Source organism: Rhinatrema bivittatum, chromosome 6 (genome assembly GCF_901001135.1).
Source record: "Rhinatrema bivittatum chromosome 6, aRhiBiv1.1, whole genome shotgun sequence".
NCBI classification, from domain to species: domain Eukaryota; kingdom Metazoa; phylum Chordata; class Amphibia; order Gymnophiona; family Rhinatrematidae; genus Rhinatrema; species Rhinatrema bivittatum.
The window spans coordinates 61,989,196-62,010,964 of record NC_042620.1 but is presented as its reverse complement, the minus strand read 5'-3'; positions in this window follow the sequence as shown (position 1 = coordinate 62,010,964).

The window sequence follows — 21,769 nt, the reverse complement described above, 5'->3', positions numbered from 1 at the left end:
GCTCGACTGAATGACAGTATATAAAAATCAATAAATAAAAAAAAATAAAATAAATATTAGCACCTAACCAGTGATTGAGAATAGGCACTGGTGGTAGGACTCCGCACCTAAATTAGACTTCCCTGTTAGGGTACTCTAATAAACGCTGCGGCCATTTCATCCAAGTTACATGTCATGTTTTCCTTGTGTGTGTAATGTTGTGGTGTCCAGCCAAGATGTGTGTGGGCGAAGTAGAACCATGGGTGTCAGGGCTGCCCAGTTAAAGGAAGGACCCCAGCATGGATGTGTGGGTGCCACAAATAGCCGGGCGCCAGATATATCCATGTGGGCATCCACCCCCACCATGCCAAGCTTACCGATTGGGTGCGGGGGTCCCTTCCCCCCCCCCCCTGTGATGGTGATGATGGCACCGGAATTGTGTAGTTGTCTTCCTGGGGTGGAGCTACTTCAGGCAGCGGGCCAGCACAGCTCTTTGATGCTGCTCCTCCTAGTTGGTCCGGCATCGGGTACAATGTTGTCATTAGAATGTGCCCCGATGCTGGAGCACTTGATTGGTACAGAGAAGCGGCGTGATGATGTCATCAGGGGGAAGCAACCGGTGGGAAATTTAAAACCCACCAGCTCTCCTTGTTTGGCCTTTTCCTCCTTTGGCCTGATGCAGTGTGATTCCCTGCCCATCCGACCTTTGAGTTAGCTAGAATGAATTGTTAGTTAGCAGTTTATTGTTCATTTGTTATTTCTGTCGTCGAGGTGGCAACTGAGCCCAAGAAAGGCAATTGTAACATGGGATGCATTAGAAGGAAGCATGGAGGTGCCAATAAGGATGAGAGGGACCTTGGGTCTACCACTCGGCATCTGACCACAGAGGATGAATATCAGGCCCGGGGACTGGGCCTTGATAGATCGACGGCCAGACAAATTTGAGAGGGGCCCTGATTGGGCCTGCTGCATGGCAGACTGTCTGGGTCCCATCCGGTGAAGGCAGTCATGACACCTGTCTGGGGGCTTGCAGGGAGCAAGACCCCTCTGTTCCGCTTGGGTGGAAAGATTCAGAGATATTGGCATCTGCCCCGTGGTTGAGAATAGGCTGTGGTGGCAAGACTTGACACCTAAATTAGACTCCCCTGTTAGGGTTCTCTAATAAATGGCTGCAACCATTTCATCCAAGTTACATGTCATGTTTTCCTTATGTATGTAATATTGCTGTGTCCAGCCGGGATGGGTGGGGGCAGGGTAGAGCCATGGGTGTCTGGGCTGCCTGGTTATTATGGCAGTCTGAAACCACAAGGTACTTTGTAACTGCTTCAAATCAGGTACAAAGTATACGGGCACAAAGAACTTGCATTTCCCCAATGGTCCACATTTCCAAAGGGGAACCTTGCAAATAGTTTCCTTTTGAAAATGTCTTCCAGTCCTATGGATAGTTTAAAAAATGAACCATAAGGGATACATAATCAAATCACCTGCAGTCTAAGCAAACCCAGACAGTAATTTTTGCCCATAGAGTTTACTGAAATAATTAATCAGAGCAAATCTATATGGGCAGTTATGTTTTGACTATTGCCCCAGAAAAAAAGTATTTGCACAAATTTATACCTGCTTTTTCTACAGAATCTTTATTAGGCAAAATTATGTTGGTAGATTATTCAAAACTGCAGACTTTAAGTGATGTTCCTGATCTAATACCTCCAAAGGTACAAAGGTAAAGGTACCCATGATTCTGACATTTTTGGATACTTTTACCTGCACAGAGGGTAAACAATAATCAGAGATATCATTCCAGAACAGGGAAGGAACCGTGTTTTAACCTTGGAAAGGGCCTTCGTTATTAGTCTCTATCCACAAAAGTCTGCATTTCTCGATGTAGATAGGACAGTTAGGACATGTGGAATTAATGGAAAAGAAGAAATAAATATTTGTAAGGCAACCAGTCTATAAAATAGAATACATTGTACAACATTTTGCCAGACCACACTGTAGTTTAGCTTTCAAATTATTTTTAGTTTTAAAACATTTTTCCCAAGATACTTACATGATTAATTTAGTAAACATGCAATTGTATTTAATTGTATCATTAAACAGTAAGTTGGGTGTTCCCATTAAAAGCACATTGATTTAAATAATGTACAAGGTGTCTCTAGGGTTGCAGTGTTCAGCAAGAAATAAAAGCCTACAAGGAGCAAATTGCAAATTTAAACCCTTCAGACGTAGTTGTAGGCATTCTGCTGGCAATACCAAAAACATACTATCAGAACAGGAGAAACACAGCTATTTAAGGAGTTTAAAATATTTCGTTTGATTAAAGCAGCTATGACTTGCTCAAATCTCATTGCCATACCTTGTAACTTTGGGCAAGTCACTTCAACCTCCATAGCCTTGGGTACAAATATAGACCTGGATTCATTAAGCTGCAATTGTGGGAAGGGCCCCAGTAGAGCAAGGGGAGCATACCTGCAATATTGTGCCTCTCACTCAGAACAAATATTGTGTCATGTTTTGTTTCACTATAAAATTCTACAAGGCAAAACAATGTGGCATAGGCCTTTAATGTACAATGGTGGCCCCCAACTCATGGGGCCATCAAAGCCTTAAAGGGCCATGCGGGCCAAAAAATGAGCACTCTCTAAGGTGAAAAAAATGAACCAGGGATTTTCTTAGATCCCCTGGCCACCTTGAAGCCACTAATCAAGGTGGCCCAGCCCCCAAAAATGAAGGAAACAAATGTAAAGAAGCTGCGCAACTAGCCCCCCTGTCATCCAATTCCTTAATAGTGGCAACCCCTTCGCAAATAGAACCCCCCAGTCTCCCTTTTCTAAGTTAAATAAAGCTGGTAGCCCCCAACCCCGTGTACCCCCCTTTTCAAAATAAAAGTAGGTTGGTAGCCTTCCCTTTCCACCCCAACAACCTAAATTGTGAAAGAAATCATTGATGGTGTCATGGGTAGTTAAGTAGTTTCCTGCAATCCGCCCAACACTTCATTACCTTAGATAATGAAAATCTGGTCAGCTTGAGGGCTCAGGGTGCCCCAGTCGGTCTGGTCAGTACCATAATCCAAAATGGTGCTGACCCGACCTTTCCCCAACCTGGCTAGATTTTCATTTTTCAAGGTATTGGGATAGGTGAGGAGATTCGGGGAGGGGGGGAGGGGACTACTTGACCACCAATGATTTCTTTCACATTTTAGATTAGGGAGGTAGAAAGGAGGGGGGGGGGACTACCAGCTTAATTTTATTTTGAAAAAGGGGGTCTACCACCAGCTATATTTGACTAAGACAAGAGGGGCTGGGTTTCTATTTGCGAGGAGATTGCCACTACTAAGGAGTAGATTGGTGGAAGAGGGAGGCCAGGTCATTGCACAGCTTTTATTTGCTCCAATTATGGGGGCTTGGGCTGCCTCAATTGATGGCCCCAGGGTTGCCTGGGGGTGTCTAAGAGATCACTGTTTCATTTTTTGGGTATTTTAAGGGGGTCACTTCTTGGGCCACATGGCCCTTTACATTTAATGCAAAAGCATTGGGACTTGTGTTAAGGACTCAATACTCTTGTGTTAGATTAGTGTTTTGCAGGAAGCTGTACATAAAATAACATGGCTGACAGTTTTCTAAGTCAGCTGCATTATTTTATTTACATTGGATTACCTATATATGAGCTGTTTTGCAGGGATTTACAAAATTCATGCTTGCAAATGCCATGCAAAGTAGCTTTTTAGAACAGGGGATGGAATCTGCCCAAATGTATTCAAATTATCACAAATATTGTGTGATATACACTGTTTAGCATGCTTTATAGCCCTAGCATGGCTTGGTGACGCTCCCACTCAGATTGTAAACCCTCTGGGAATAGGGAAATAACTATACTATCTGAATGTAATCCTCTTTGAAGTGCCTTAAAAATCGGAATATAAATCCAATAAATAAATAAAATTGTATATTTTAAACCACCCAGATCCAGGGTGGTTTTTAATTATCAAATATATGATTTTCATTTCTCTGTATATAACTCACGAAGTCAGGAAGTAAAAGTTGTTTAAACTGTGCTATCGTATGTAACCGTGCATTCTTAAAGATCATACTTTGGCATAAATAATGAAAGTCTACAATCTCATTCTGCTATCCACTCATCATGAGAATGTATCACTTTAATTTTGCTGTACTTCTGACAATAGCTGACTTGTCTATAGCGTCCCATTTGAAGTGGCTGGAGTATTGGAAGATATATTAAGTATTTACAGCATAGTGGTAGCTCTGAACGCTTCTCATTTCATTTAATTATATTATTAGTTATGGATACTGCTTGGTTATTCTAGGAGATCCCTTTAATTTGAAATTAAAGAACACATTTTATGTTCTCACCCTGGAAATTACAGAATTGCAATTGCATTGGGAGCAATAAAAAGTTAAGAGAAACACTAGTGATAATGTCTAATAGCAGTTACAGCACATAAGGCAATAGTTACAGAACAGCTAAAGTCCACAATTATAGTAACTGTCAAATGACAGGAATTTCCAAGAATAATCAAGTAAGTTAATATGGAAATACTACATAGATCCAGCTTCCTTAATACTGTGGAATCAAAATAAGGGAAGGAACATTTCTATGATTGTCAGCTGGATGTGCTGTGCAAGGTGATGATATAGATCTCTGCTTTGTTTGGTTTTTTTTACTGTGATTCTGAAAGATTAGTCAGGCTTCTTTAAAAGAATAGTTTATCTTGCTTCATCCCATCCCATGGTATCAATAAAAATGAAAAATATTGATGCCACCCCCAACACTTTCCCTAATAACCCCCTCTCCCCATATCTTAATTTGTCATATTTCTTCACCCAGATCGCGTAAGCATCCTACCACGATCCAAAACCGGCAGTCTGCCATTGCTAGGCTACCTCATAGGAAGCATGTGCTTACATCTTATTAGCATAGCAACAGCAGACACACCAGGCTCGGATCACCATAGGACGCTACTGCGATCCGGGTGAAGAAATATCACAAATTAAGTTATTGCTTGGAAGCAGATTTAAACTTATCCAGCTAACTTAGGCGGTTTTAGTTGAAAATCAGCTGAGTTAACTGGATAACTTTGTCATGCCCTGGAATGCTCCCAAAGCACCCCTTTTTATCTGGCCAAATTATAGCCAATAATGATTTATCTGCTATAATTTAGCAGGATAACTGGTTGAATATCTCACAACTTGTCATTTAGAAAGATAACTTTGATAACTTTGAATATTGACCCCTAAATGGTCATGATGACTGAAGCACATGACTTCATTTTTTAAACAAATATTTTGTGACAAATTTCTAGTAATGCTGTAGTAGAGAAATATAAGGATGTGCAGCAGGGACAGATTTGTCCCATTCGGTATTTGTATTCTTCGGGACCCAAATCTGTTGCATTCGTTCTCAGGAGATCCCGATCCGTTCATTAATTACATACATATTTGTTTCCCAAACAAAACCCCATCCCAACCCTTTAAATTTAATTAACTACAACCCCCCCACCCTCCTGACCCCCCAAGACATGCCAAAAGTCCCTGGTGGTCCAGCGGGGGTCCTGGAGTGATCTACTGCACTCGGGCTGTCGGCTACTGGTATTCAAAATGGCGCCGATAGCCTTTGCCCTTACTTTGTCGCAGGGGCTACCGGTGCCATTGGTCGGCCCCTGTCACATGGTAGGAGCAATGGACGGATGGCACCATCTTGTGCTCCTACCATGTGACAGGGGCCGACCAATGGCACCGGTAGCCCCTGTGACATAGTAAGGGCAAAGGCTATCAGCACCATTTTGAATACTGGCAGCCAATGGCCCAAGTGCAGGAGATCGCTCCAGGACCCCCGCTGGACCACCAGGGACTTTTGGCAAGTCTTGGGGGGGTCAGGAGGGTGTGGATTTATTTGTTAGTGATATGTTGTATTCGTGGGGGTTCACCATACGTTTCGCGACCTCCACGAATACAACGAATATGGCATATATGTTGCAGATTACCAATACGTTGCAAACGAATACACACCCCTAGAGAAATATATGGTATCAATATTTTAATATAGCTAACATGACCCACTTGTAATGATAATGCATATAAAAAGGAACAGAACCTTCAGTTTCATCTTCAGTCTGTTCTAAAATAACACTATTTTTTAGTTTTCACTTGCCAGTTTCCTTTTGCTCAGTTGGAACTGGCCTCTTCAGATATGGTACCACAAGTCTTCATTCAGAACTACACTGTTTTATTTTTATTTTCATAAAGTCCCAAAAATTCACTCAGTATGCAAATACAACATTTTATAAGTGAGTGCTGTTAAAACAACCCACGCTATGCAAGCAAGATCAATATCAATCTTAAGTTTCACTGGTATAATCATAGGTCCAAGTACCTTATTTTGTATATAGGGAAACAATCATACAAACATAAGAACATAAGAACATGCCATGCTGGGTCAGATCAAGGGTCCATCAAGCCCAGCATCCTGTTTCCAACACAGGCCAAACCAGGCCACAGGACCTGGAAAATACCCAAACACTAAGAAGATCCCATGCTACTGATGCCAGTAATAGCAGAGGCCATTCCCTAAGTCAACTTGATTAATAGCAGTTAATGGACTTCTGTTCCATGAAATTATCCAAACCTTTGTTAAAACCCAGCTACACTAACTGCACTGACAACATCCTATGGCAACAAATTCCAGAGTTTAATTGTGCATTGAGTAAAAAAGAATTTTCTCCGATTAGTCTTAAATGTGCTACTTGCTAACTTCATGAGTTCCCCCTAGTCCTTCTATAATCCAAAAGTGTAAATAACTGATTCACATCTACTCATTCAAGACCTCTCATTATTTTAAAGACCTCTACCATATCCCTCCTCAGCCATCTCTTCTCTAAGATGAACAGCCCCAACCTCTACAGCCTTTCCTCATAGGGCAGCTGATCCATTCCCTTTAGAATTTTGGTCGCCCTTCTCTGTACCTTCCCCATTGCAACTATATCTTTTCTCAGATGTGGCAACCAGAATTGTACACAGTATTCAAGGTGCAGTCTCACCATGGAGTGATGAGGCATTATGACATTTTCCGTTTTGTTAACCATTCCCTTCTTAATAATGCCTCACATTCTGTTTGCTTTTTTGACTGTTGCTGCACACTGAGGCGACAATTTCAAAGTATTATCTATTATGATGCCTAGATCTTTTTCCTGGGTGGTCGGTCCTATTATGGAACCTAACATCGTGTAAGTACAGCAAGGGTTATTTTTCCCTATATGTAACACCATACACTTGTCCACATTAAATGTCATCTGCCATTTGGTTGCCCAATCTTACAGTCTTGCAAGGTCATCCTGCAATGTATCACAATCCACTTATTTAACTACTCTGAATAATTTTGTATCATCTGCAAATTTGATAACCTCACTCATATATCTTTCCAGATCATTTATAAATATATTGAAAAGCAATGGTCCAAGTACAGATACCTGAGGCACTCCACTGTTTACATTTTTCCACTGAGAAAATTGACCATTTAATCCTACTCTCTGTTTCCTATCTTTTAACCAGTTTACAATCCACGAAAGGTCAACGCCTCCTATCCCATGACTTTTTAGCTTTCCTAGAAGCCTCTCATGAGGGCCTTTGTCAAACGCCTTCTGAAAATCCAAATATACTACATCTACTGGTCACCTTTATCCACAAGTTTATTAACACCTTAAAAAAAAATGAAGCAAATTTGTGAGGCAAGACTTCCCTTGGGTAAATCCATGTTGACTATGTTCCATTAAACTATGTCTTTGTATATGTTCTGTGATTTTGATCTTTAGAATAGTTTCCACTATTTTTCCCAACACTGAATTCAGGCTCACTGGTCTATAGCCAAGTAGTCTCTCTCTCCTTTCTATCCTCATCCAAGATTGTGGATTCAGATTGTCTTTCTATGCAGATTATATTCAAATCACTGCATTTGTTGATACTAGAACTTCTTTTTCTCTTACTGCACTCAATAACTCTCTGGCTCAGGCATAGGCATAGGCCACGACCCAACACAGGAGCTTCAGCCTATACTGGATTGTGATGATGGGGCTAAAACCCCATTTGATTTCATTTTTAAAATGGTTCTGGAGTGTTTATTTTGGTTTTACCTAATTTCAGAATTAGTGCACACTAACAAGGAATGGTTCTGTATTCCCACTGGCTGTCTTCTTCGTTACTTATTTGTTTTGCATACTTACCCAAAAGCAAGGTGGTGTTTGTGGGGGGGGGGGGGGGGGGGCGAGGGGGGATGCCCAGTGTCTAGTAACAAATGTAAACAAACAAGTCATATCATAATACCAACAAGTTCTAGCCAAAATATATCATACAAATGCCTATTTTGAATTCAACAATCCCTTTCTGAAAAGAGCCTTCTATAAGGTTTTTCAAAGTCTGGCATAGATCGATTATTTTCTACTTTTCTGAATATATTTCAAGCAAACTCTAATGTATTTGTAGTATGCAGTATGAAGAGATTATAGATGAAAACCTTTATTTAAGAGAGGTGATTCAACATGAAAATTAATGATCTCAAGAGAAATAACAACAGAATATACAGTTTCAGCTCCAAAGGGATGAAGACAAATTATCATAGTTTGCTTGGTGTTGAAAACAAACTGGTGAAACAATCTTTATTCTTCTATATAAATAAAAGTCAGTAATGTGCTGTGTTTGGGAGAAGCTTGTCTTAGTGACGCTCTGTGAACATGAGTAGTCTGCATGCTGCATGGAGGCAGGGTAAGTATGCACTAACAGGTGAATTTTAAAAGCTCAAAATGCACATCAATTAGAGGAGACATGAATTTGTTGGGTCGGCGTGCGACGAGAGGATTTTAAAAGCTGCCCGGATATGAAAAGGGCATGGGCATGGTCTGGGCAGGAAATGGGCTTTCCGGGATTTAACCTGAAATTTCCATGTAAATATGTACACTGGTGCTTGCTGGGGTACCTGCTGCATAAATTTACTTCTGCTATGGATGACGTGTGAGTGATAAAACAAAAATGTCTAATCAGATCAGCAGAGTTGTAAAAGTCAGGCATAACAAGGGGAAAGGAAAACTATTAAATTGGGGGGTTGGAAGAACTCTCCTTAACTGGCAAACTGTGAACAAACTGGTTTTAGTAGCAATGGTGTCGGCGTGCATCCTTTTCAAAATCCACCTCCACTTATGTGGCAGAAGCAGAATTTGCGCACACAGGCGCACGACCATTTAAAATTGATCACATGTGTGCGCTGTCAGGATATTTTATAACGTGTGAATAATCATACGTATGTTATAAAACAGCCGTATCCTTGGGCGTGGGCCGAAGAATATGCTCACATGTGTGCCTGCACGCTGCTTTGAAAGTTACCATTTAAGTGCACTGCTCTTGCCTCTGTGCAAACTGACTTGCAACTACATGCTTTTATATTACAGGAATAGTAACTTTAAAATGTGTTTGTGCATGCCCATATAAACGTGTATATGGATGTGCATGCAGCAAGATATACTGCAATTTTATATCCTGCGTGCATGTATGTGCACGATATAAAAATAGGTCTGGTGCATGTATGTGTGCACCTTAATGTTAAGTATATTTATCTACAGCAGGGAAATGTGGGCAGTCCGACCTGCAAGTGATGAAATTTTAAATATGCACGCCAGCAGGAAATAACCAGTTCCACCAATTTGCCCATCAGTTTACCCAGTCTATAGCTATGTCCTCAAAACCCCTCCTGTTCTTTAGCCTATACTCCACCCAGATGAGCCAGACCCTTCAGGTAGTTCATATATGGCTAGAAATAGTTTTATTCAGACTTACACATCATCTGTAGCAGAAATAATTTTGCGCTGAAATATACCTGGACATGTACCCAGGCACATAGCTACATATGCACATATCTCTTGGCCTTACCCCAGAATGCCCATGCCCCACTCATGTTCTGCCCCTTCTTTCCCCAATGCATCGGTACTTGTGCGCATATGAGACAGGTTTATAAAATCAAGCAGACATGTCCTAGATGTATGTGCATCTCCCAGTTTTGGTGCCCATATCACTTTGAAAATTCACCTTTCTGTGTTCATGGGCTCATCCTGTCACCTACTTATGCTGCACAAGATGCTGGACCCATGCATGCACAGGGTCAAGCAAGACCTAGCATGTGTACATTATGCATACATTGCTGTCACTTTGCATGCACTGGCACATCCTGTCATCCATTCACTTTGGGTAAACTGCCCCTCCAACCAAACCTCTTGAAGGATCTGTTTGTGCACACAGTAATGCCATCATGCACAGGCACATCCTGTCAGCCATTCACTAAGGGCCTGATTTTAAAAAGCATTTACTCGAGTAAAAACCAGGTTTACTGGAGTAAATTCACTTTACTTGAGTAAGTGGGTTTTTGAAAATTGCTAAATATATGCCATTGACTTGTCTATAGGATTTACTCACATAAGTGCACTTTACTTGAGTATATGGTTTTTGAAAATTGCTACAATAGTAGCTACATTTACGCATGTAACTCCTTTTGAAAATTACCCCCTTAGCGTGTACTGCCTCTCCCACCATACCTCCTGAAGGGCCCTGTGCACACAGTAATGCCATCATACACTTCACAGAAATGCCATCATGCATGTGGGTACATCATGTTAGCCATTCTTTCTATATAGCCTCCATGACAGCTTTTCAACATTCCTGTATGCATGGGTGATTCTGGACTGAAAGACATTCAGGCCTTTAGTAAATAAAATGCTACCTCAGCAACAGTGTCATCCAGAATTTTGAAAGCTGCCTTGCAATTAGTTAGTCCCAGTAGTCAGACAAGGTAGAGAGAAAAGAAATATCTCACCATTAACTACCTGTGTCACTGTCACATAGCTCTTCTGTAATGCTATTGAACATAGTTGAGCAGTGCTGTATATCTAAATATTTGGGGCATCAACTCTTAACCAGCAATCTTTAAATATCTTCATGGCATTACAGTTTTACCCAGCAATCCTTTACAATATGTCTGGATAAGCTATGAATCTTATGACAGGAGACAGGAACTGTTTATTTAGAGTTTTGCAAGATGATGAATACGTCCATCTCTCTACTAGAAGACTGCAAACCTGTATAGAAGGAATAATTGGGACAGCTACACATCTATTATATTACACACAACCAACTACACATGTAAAAAATATATGGATAAATATGGTGTCTATGGAACATATGCTGAATGGTTGTAATTTCTGAAACTTATTACATCTCCAAGGCTGTGATTCACAGTAACCAATATGACATACAACCAGTGATTATATATGCATGCCAATTTGCCAACACTGAATAACAAATACCTTGTTTGAAGTGTTCAAGTAGACCAATGGTCCCCAACCCTGTCCTGGGGGCCCACTAGCCAGTCAGGTTTTCAGGATATCCACATTGAGTATGCATGAGAGAAAATTTGCATGCAATGTCTCCAAAACAAATTTTCTCTCATGCATATTCATTGTAGATATCCTGAAAACCCGACAGGCTGGTGGGCCCCCAGGACAGAGTTGGGAACCACTGAAGTAGACATTGGACATTATGATGCTCTTCTCAAACATCCTAGCACAACGTATAACATGTATAGTGTTCCATATATGTTTGAAACCCCCCCCCCCCCTCACAAGAGACAGAGGGTTGAGCATGCTACCATTTAAGTGAACTGCAGCAGAGAAAACAAAGGAGGACAATGCAACTATGTAACTTGAAATGTCAGCCCAGGAAATTGAAAAGATTGTCAGACCCCTTAGTGTGAAGATACTTAAATGACCATTGAATAGATGAGTCACAGATTCAGGTAGGGGACTTGTATGCCACAGCCTCCTGAAATTCTGCAGGTTTTTTTGAGGAAATATCAATAAAGATGAAAATGATTCAACCTCCTAAATTATAGAACCATGACTGGAAATAGGATTTGTGAGAGAAATATACTATAAAACAGTCCTAGGAAGCAAAACGATTTTCATCCTGATTACAAGGGTATTCAGACACATGGGTATGAAGTTCCCAGACACAGAGGATGGCCAGGCAGGATAGAGGAACGTACACATGGTCTGTCTCTGTGGTCCTGCCTGGGACTTGGCCTTTTGGCTGAAAGGTGATTCATACAGGGTCAGACAACAGAAAAGGCAAAAGCCAGACTGAGAAAAGGTGACTTATCCAGGCTGGGTAACAGCACATGACTGGCCATGAGTTTACCAGAGCTAAAATTACTGAAAGCTAAGACTGTGAAGGGCAAGAACCACTGAATGCTAAAACAGCCATGAGCCTAGTGGAGCTATAAACCCAAGCCAGGGAAAACCTTCCTACTGAGGAAGGGGAACTGAAGGACAACATCAGGCCTGGAGGTGGAGTGGTCCCCCCCTTAAGTGAGGGGACCCCAGCAGCAGATATGGAGATCAAGCAGCCCCCCTTGGAAAAATTAATTTTAAGTTTTGTTACAATAACAGCAAACAATATTTATGTAGACTGCCTTACCTCAGGACAGTATACTCACAATCTTTAGCAGAGAGGGACAGAAGTTCTTTGCTCCTGGAGACTTGGCCTCCTGATCCCAAAAGAGCTCTGTTTACAGAGCTCTTCCTGCCCATCAGGGTGCCACCCATAGAGTTCTCTCCCTCTATGGGATTAAGAGTGGACCAGGCTAAATGCCTTGTCCTGCACAGGTTTAAAGGGGGAAAATAGGGTCATTCCATCACATCCACCTCCTTAGCTTGGATGTGCTGGTTGAGCATTTTCACTCTCCCTAGATCTCATCCAGGGAATTGTTCACATTTCCACTCCTCCTCATCTGCTCACCCTCACCTATTAGGGTTATCCCAAACAATACTGTGACCACCATCCATTGCACCCTTCACTCAGTATGCACCCCCATTCCTTTAATTGAGTCTCTTGCTAGATCTGGGTTACAATCTTGTCTCAGCCGGACTTTTTGAACTGTCTGTAGGACATCATACAGTGGTTCCTTTGGTACCCGTTGTGGGTGTTCTCCGGTATCTAGTGCCTCCTCTCAGGCATTCCTCTCAGTGCCCTCTGGCCACGCTATAGTGCCACGTGTTGGCTGCTCAGCAGGCCCTCTTGCTAGGGTCTCCATGTCATCTCTCTCTAGGCTTTCCATGGTTCCTCCTTCTGGATTCTCCTAAGTGCCTATCTGTGAGTTCTCTACAGCAGAACCTCTATTTGTTTTCTTGCTGAACTTTCCTCTAGACAGCACCTGTCTCAAGCTCCTCCAAGCTGTCTCTCTTGGGTCTTGCTATAGCACTTGCATCCGGCCCTATGATAGCACCTCCTTCCAGTCTTTCTGCCATGCCTCTATCAAGTCTTTCTGCAGTGCCTGCATCTTCTGCACTGCCTTGCATAAGCCAATCAGTGCTGCATACAGCAACCCATTCTGTTTTGCCCCTTTCTGGGTAGTCTGTTTTGCCTTCTCCAGGACAGGCTATGAAGCTCTTCCATGAACTTTCTAGTTTCTCCAACTCAGTCACTGCAGAATCATTCCTCTGGCATTCTTCCTTTCTCTTGTTCTCTCCTCAGCAGACTCTTTCCACTCAAGCACTCTTTTGGCTTCAGCCCAGTTGCTATTTTCAGCTCTCTCGTGAGATAAGTCCCTCTGAATGGTCAAGTGGTAGACAGGTAACTCAGTCAGCTGTATTGCTACCTCTGCTTCCATCTTTATTTCTGTCAGGCAGACAGTAACATGTGTCCAGTATGCTTCCTGGACCATCAGATTCCTCATGGCACTCTCTTGACCCATTGCATGATTCTCTATGGGCTTTTGCCAGTCAGGATCTTGTCTTATGTCAGCTACCTTGCTATTTCCATCTTCTTTTTCAGGGCAGAGCAGACAGCTGACTTGGGTAGCTGAGGTACTCTCTATGCTTCCAACTGTACTGAGTCTAGTCCTGTTTTTACTTTAGCCACACTGGAAGTTATAGATGCTATGTTTGCTTCCTGTTTCTTTTTATTCTTACTGCAGAAAAGCTGGTTCTTTGTACAGCTCTCCTGAAACTACCTTTGTCTCTCATGCAGCTGATTCTGCCCTCCTAGGAGACACTGCATCAATTCTTGCATATTTAGTTCCATCATGCTTCCACTCAGCTAAATCTTGGTGCTTAGGGCAAAGCCTGTTTACAGCTGGAGGCTAAAACCCTGTGCATCTAATAGCAGTTTCACTTTCTGCCTGGGCCGTTCCCTATTCCAGGCAAAGTGCACAACTGCTTCTCTTTTTTCTTTAGTTTTTTTTTCTCTTCAAAGGAAAAAAAGTAAGAAAAATCCCTGCCTCTCCAGCACTATCTTTACTGAGTAATAAAGTTCTATCTCCTGTTGGAGCTTGCCTCCTTTGTCTGCTAAAAAACCTAAACCTGCTTCCATCCAGGCACCACAGACCACTCTCTGCTTTAAGAGCAGATTCACTCTTTTTTTTTCTGTGCTCTTCTTTGAGATGGCAGGCTTTACTTCAGTGCTCTGGTGCATACTACAGCACTACTTTGCCTCCAAACTTCTTTGGCAAGCACCACAACAAAGACACTTTCTCTCATAGTTCTTCCTGGAAACCGTAGGCTTTTTTATTTCTGTGCCCAGCTTAGAAAAATATCTTCAACCTGAGATATGAGAGTAACTAAGCAGAAATCACAGTGACTCCAGCCTTCTCAAATGCAATTTAAGTTTTATTACTTTAAAAGCAAACAAAATTGCAGTAGACTGCTGGGCTCACATTCTTAATGTCCAGCAGGGTACAGCCCACAAAGCTCTTCCTGCACAACAGGGTCTCACCCATAGAGCTCATTCTCTCAATGAGCTTTAAGGTGGACAACGCTAAATGCCTGATCCAGCACATGTTTAAAAGGGGAAAATAGGGTCACTCCATCACAGAGAATGTCTTTAAAACAAATGTGCATCCCAATGAAACAACAATAAACTCACACATATGTGGTAGCATGAGTGAAAATTGGTAATTATAGTCTAGTTATACATTTAGTATCAAACGGTTTTTTATTGTTATTATACAAGCATCACAACCAATGTAGAACCAAAAGTTGGTCTGGAGAGGTGGTACACTGTCCTCCACGCAGACCATGCAATAACACCTGCTCACAGTGATCAACCAACAACACCCCATCCCCCCCACCCCCCAACCCTCCCACCCACCCTCTCTCCCATAAGGGGGAAAATGTCCAAAGGCAGAGTCCATGCACGTATAGTCCTGCGAGACGTCCAGAGGCCAAGATGAATCTTCAAAAGGTGGATTCCACTACAACCTCAGCAATCATTGATAACCAAACTTCGGGACCGGGGAGATAGTGATTGCAAATAAGGGTCCCAAATTAGTAAGAATCGCTTGCGGGAGCGAGGATCCACCCTTGAGCCCAGTTCCTCCATTCGTAACAAGTGATGTAAATGATTGCGCCAAGTCCAAAAGGAGGGGGGACTCGGATCTCGCCAGTACAATAAGATAACCTTCTTCCCCACCAAGCAAGCCTTGTGTATGAAATAACGGGGACCCTGCTTCAAGGAGATGCGGGGGAAATGGCCAAAAAGAAACAGTAGTGGCGTTATAGGCAAATTAACCCCCAGAAGGTCCATTAAATAAGATGCGACCCGTCCCCAGAATTGACGGACCTTAGGACAAGCCCAAAAAGCATGAGAGAGATGCCCAATTGCCCCATGGCATTTACCGCAAATTTCACTCTGGACCAATCCGGAGCGATGAGCTAATTGGGTAGAAATGTAAGCCCTTCACAGAAACTTATAATGCATCTCTCTGTAATACATATTAATAGTAATGTGATTGATTCGTCCAAAGCTTGCTTTTAATATGGGGATTGTAAGAACAAATATCCCATCCTTATGCCATCGTTCAAGCAATAGTGCATAGGGCTCAATTCTCGTAACCCCTTTTAAACTCTTGTAATACTGGGATAGCGTGGGGGCCCTCTGGACGTTAAACCTCAATACCTTATCTATGGAGGTAAGAACCTCCACCGGGCCGGGGTCCATCGGCAAGGACTGAAAATAATGCTTAAGTTGGAGGTATGGGAAAACATGAGAAACATTCAACCCAAACCTAGAGCGCAGGTCAGAGAATGACAGCAACTGACCATCATCATTTATAACCTGTCCCAGGCGAGTAAGGTCCTGTGTCCGCCAGTAGTGGAACCCCTTGGTTTGGGAGCCCGGGAGAAAGGCACCATTCCCCTGGATAGGCAATAGGGGCACACACAACCGAGGCGTCCGTAGCAGCTTGGTGACCAGCCGCCACGCAGCTCGAATCGGGGTAACAACTGAAGAGTGGAGTATCACGGCAGGGAGTTCCCGGGTGGGAGCTTGAACAACATAAGAAAGAGCAAAGGGCACCACCAATGCCGACTCCGCTGTTATATTAACAAAAGAAGATTGAGGTAACAGCCAATCCCGTAGAATACGGAGATTGCATGCCAAATTATAGAGTCGCAAGTCTGGGACTCCCAAGCCCCCCTCTCCCCAGCGCTCTCGAAGATCCATCAACGAAATGCGTGCCTTACCTCCCCTCCATAAAAAAACCCGTAGGGCTTTGTCAATGGATCGGAGATCCTGACGATTAAGCAAAAGAGGCAAGTTTTGCAAAAGAAATAGCCATTTCGGTAAGAGCACCATCTTGAATAAATTGAGACGGCCACAAAGAGAGAGAGGTAAGGCATGCCATGTGCGGAGTTTATCCAGGGTCACCTGAAGTAAGGGCTTAACATTAGCCACGTAAAGATCCGTAAGAGGGGAAGTAAGGTTCACCCCCAAATAGCGGAGGGGGCCGTCAGCCCATTTTAATGGGAAATCATCCTGCCAGCTCCCTCTAAGGGTAGCCGGAAAGGCCAGTGCCTCAGACTTAGTAGTATTAAGGCGAAGGCCCGCAAACCTGCCAAACTCTGCAAAAAGCTGCATCAATGGTGGTAAAGAGCGCTGGGGTCTAGACAAAAAGAGCATCACATCATCAGCAAATGCAACATATTTAAAAATTTCATGGTGCATACGTATACCCCGTATCAGCCCCAGGTCGAGAATGGACAGTAATAAAGGCTCTAACTGTAGCAGGAAAAGCAAGGGTGACAGGGGGCACCCTTGTCTGGTACCACGGGTTATAGAAAACACCTCTGAGTGAACATTATTGGCTACTATAACAGCAGTGGGGTCATGATATAATAAGCGAAGGGCATCTAGGAACCAGCCATCAAATCCCAACTCCTGTAAAATATAGAAGAGATAGCCCCACTCTACACGGTCAAAGGCTTTGTCCGCATCAAAATTGACCAGAAGATACGGCTCTTCCATCATCTGACTCATTTCCATGGCCGCCAAAATCTTTCGGATTGTAGTTAAAGCATGGCGCCTCCGGACAAAGCCCACCTGGTTTTCCCCGATCAAAGAAGGAAGTACCTCTGCCAATCGGTCTGCTAGAATTTTGGCCAATAGCTTCTGGTCAACATTGAGGAGTGATATAGGCCTGTAGGAGGTCACCGAAGTGGCATCCTTCCCCGGCTTGGCTATAAGGGTAATATGGGCCCGATTCACATGGTGGGGATATTGCCCCTGAGCAACCAGGGTAGTGAACGTCTGAGCCAGGACTGGGCTAACCAGATCCACCAGGCTTCTAAAAAACTCAGCAGTGAACCCATCTGGCCCCGGCGCTTTAAAGCGCTTGGTCTGCTGGATGGCCTTATGAATTTCTTCCTGCTCAAGGGGCAAATTCAGCTTCTCCTTTTGTGCCCTGGTAAGAGCTGGTAAATCCAGCTTTGCACAGAATTGAGCACAGACTTCCGGTTGCCAATCCCCCTTAGTATACAGACGAGAGAAAAACGTCTGAAACTGTGCAAGAATGGCGTTAGCATCCGTATGCAGAACTCCCGTATCCGAACGGATTGCAGGAATGTGCTTGGAGGAGCGAGACGCCTTCACCAAGTTATGGAGCAACCTGCCCGACTTATTACTATATCGATGCATTCGATATTGATAATAGAGCAGACTCTTCTTTTCTCGTTGGTGAAGTAAAGTATTAATTTTCCCTTGTAATACCCGATGGGCCTCCCTGTCCTCCGGGAGGTTAGTACGAGCTAGACGCCGTTTAAGCTTCTGCAACTGGGCACTTAAAGTAAGGAGACTCGCATCAAGGACTTTCCGTCGACGGGCCACATATGAGATAATATCCCTACGTATCACTGCCTTAGCAGTGTACCAAAAGAGTACAGGGTCGGATTTATGTTCCTCATTAAGAGTCGCATAATCCTGCCACCGGAGCCGTAGATATTCTTGGAAGGGAATATCATCTGCCAAAAAATATGGATACCGCCACTGTCGTGTAGTAGGAGCGGAAGGGGAAACCTGCACATCCAACCATATTGGAGCATGATCGGAGATAAGAATATCGCCAATACAAGCATCATTAACCTTTGTAAAGTATTTATCACTAATAAAGAAATAATCCAAACGCGACCACGTTGCGTGTGCCCGAGACACATGTGTGAAGTCTCTCTCACTCGGGTGTAAGAGCCGCCACGCATCAAGAAGATGTACCGACTGCTCAAGCTGTGTTAAACTGGCGCTGACAGCCCGATCCCTGGGACTACTAGTGGATTTATCTAGATGTAAATCTCGGATCGCATTGAAATCTCCCCCCAGGATAACAAAGTCATCAAGATAGGGCAGCAGCAGGCCCTGCAGGGCTCGTAGGTAGCCTACCGTATCATTGTTTGGAGCATAAGCATTACAAAGTATTATTGTCACATTGAATAATTTTACAACTAAAAGCAGATAGCGCCCCTGTGGATCCTTCAATTCCCGCAGTATGGTGAAAGGTACATGTTTACCAAAAAGTATGGCTACCCCTGCAGATTTAGATGAGGCCGAGGCATAATACACATCCCCCACCCAACCTCTGCGGAGTTTAGAATGTTCTACATCAGTCAGGTGAGTCTCTTGGAGAAATGCCACGTCCACCTGTCGTTTCTTAAGATGATTCAATATTTTTGACCTTTTGATAGGCAAATTTATACCACAGACATTCCAGGATATAAACCTTAGTCCACTAACTGACATGACCAAAAAAGAGGACAAACAGTGCAATGAGTGAACATTGGACATAAACAGGAAGGTTCTCCCAGCTAAAACCTCCCTGAAAGAACAAGCCCCGAGTAAAACAGTAATTGACCTCCCGAACTACGTGCATGGTACCCCCCCCCGAACCCAAAATGAATTTCCCCACATCCCCTACCCTGTCTCCCTTCCCCCCCCCCATCCCCTATACCTCCCCACCCCAACATACATACAGTAAAGGAAGTCACCACCATGCATACACACACCCACCCCCCCCCTCCCAACGCATTCCAGCCTCATCCACTCCACATATGAAGGGACAGGGACCCTAGGAGGGCCACACATTAATACACTCATAGGCTCAGTATCAAATGGAAAAACTGAGAAACTGTAGGGAAGTCCAAGAGCAGGAGTCGCTGTAACACAGTCCCGGGCTCAGAAAAAAAACACGGCCCAGTCCAGCTCCGAGGACCAGTGTGAGGAGAAAAAAAAAATAGAAGCTCCCAGAAAAAGGAGAGACTCCAAATTCAGCCCGCCAAGGCTCCAAACCGTAACGGCCAGCCACTCCGCTGCTCTCAATCCGGGTCTTCACTGGCGCGAGGGGAGCTCCGATGACCGCTGGAGGCCATGGTACGCACGAACTCCTGGGCCTCCGGGAGCCCAGTGAACCACCGGACCCCCTCACGGGTAACAACCCGCAACCGAGCTGGATATATCAAGGTGGCACGGTAACCTAAATTGATAAGCTGGGTGCAAACCGGGGCCAAAACGCGGCGCTTCGCCGACAGGGCGGTTGAAAAATCTTGAAACACCATTATCTTTTTGCCGTCATACATCAGCGTTTTACCCGCCCTGGTGGCCTGCAAAATTTCCCCTTTATGCACAAAATTGAAAATTTTAGCGATAATGATACGCGGTCTTGGCTCCGACTCCTTCCTTTGGCCCAGCCAGTGTGCCCTCTCGACGCGCAGGGGCCCGTGCGCTGTTGTAAGGCCCAATTCCCTGGTGAGCCAGCCCTCCAGAAATGTCACAAGCTCCCGATCAGGGATAGACTCCGGGAGCCCCAAGAAACGCAGGTTTGACCGGCGAGACCGGTTTTCTAGGTCTTCTAATCGGTCTGCCTGCTTTGCCACCACCAGTTTTAAAGCCGTCACCTCAGCCTCCACATTGTGCGCGCCGTCATGCAAATCAGAGACCCGCTGCTCCAGCCCTGAAAAGCGGGCCTCGCAGCCCGCAAACGCCGCGGCTAGCTCAGTAAGCTTAGTGGATATACCCTTCAGCTCCGGACCCAACAGTTCCGAGATCGCGGTCTTAATTTCTGTGATCGCCGCTTTGGTCGATGGGGGCGGGGTGGCCGGCGCCATATTGGATATTACCTCGGAGCCGCGCGGCTTGTCTTTTTCTTTGTCTTTTTGCTTCAAGCGGGCCGCCATGGCGCTCGTCTGGGTTGGCGGAGGATCAGAACCGGTTCCCCAAGGTCCCGTAGTAATTTTAAGCCCAATTAGCCGTGGATGAGGCTGGATGCAGGAGGGTCGGCGCTGTGAGGGAAAAAATCACGGCTTTCCCCTGCACTGCATCACGTGACCTCCCCTAGTTATACATTTAAAGCTAAAAACCCATTAGAAGGAACGTAGGGATGTGCATTCATCTCAAATTAATTTCCAAAATGTGATGAATAAGGGCAATTTGTTTCAATCGGAATGCCCCAAAATGATTTGGGTCCCCCTGAATCAAACAAACCCTATTCATTGAACTTATTTGAAATTAAGGCATCGGCTCTAATCCTTGACCCAAGGCTGGGGCCTCATCTAAAGCACAGGCAGAGGTCCAAATCAGGGGACATAGCCTATACCCAAGCATGATACCAGCTCCTTGGACTAGACCTAATCCCAAAGCTGGGGCCTCGCTGAGGGCATAAGCAGAGGCCCAAAATAGGGTCTATGGCCTAGACCAAAGGGCAATGTCGGACTCTCAACCTGGGCCCAGCCCGATACCAGGGCCTTGGCTGAGACCCAAACAAATTCTTACATGATTTGTCGAGTATTTGATCTTAAGGCTTGGGTCTCAGAAAGGCTTGAGCCTACCAATACTCTGACCTGGTCTGGAGGCTATGTCCTGATGCTGAGGCCTCAACCCATACCCAGGCCAATGCCATATACCAACCCAGAAGCCAAATCATAATGCCTGGGCCTAGGCCCAAGACTGATGTTGTGACCTGGCCTGGAGGCTGGGTACTGATGCCAGGCCCTTGGCCCAGACCCAAGCCTGATGCCACAACCCAACCTAGAGGCCACGTCCCAGTGATGGAGCCTCGGCCCAGACCCAGGCCCAGTGCTAAGGCCTGGCCTAGAGTCTGGGTCTTGATGTCTGGGCCTTGGTGTAGGATCAGCACAGATCTAGAGACCAGGCCTCGCTGAACCTCCCGCATCATCTTCTTTCTTATGACGCCATGCACTGGGGTTGTGCTGGAGTTAATTAACTCCAGCACATTAACCCAGCAGACTGCACCATTTTGATATACAGCAATTGTTCATCAATGCCATACATAAAACTGGTGCCATCCACTGTAGCGCAACCCAATGCACAGCATCAGAAGTAAGAATAAGATGATATGGGAGGAGCTGAAAGCCCTGGGTTCTGGGCCTAAGCCTGACCCTAGGCTGAGGCCCAGGCATTGGTAT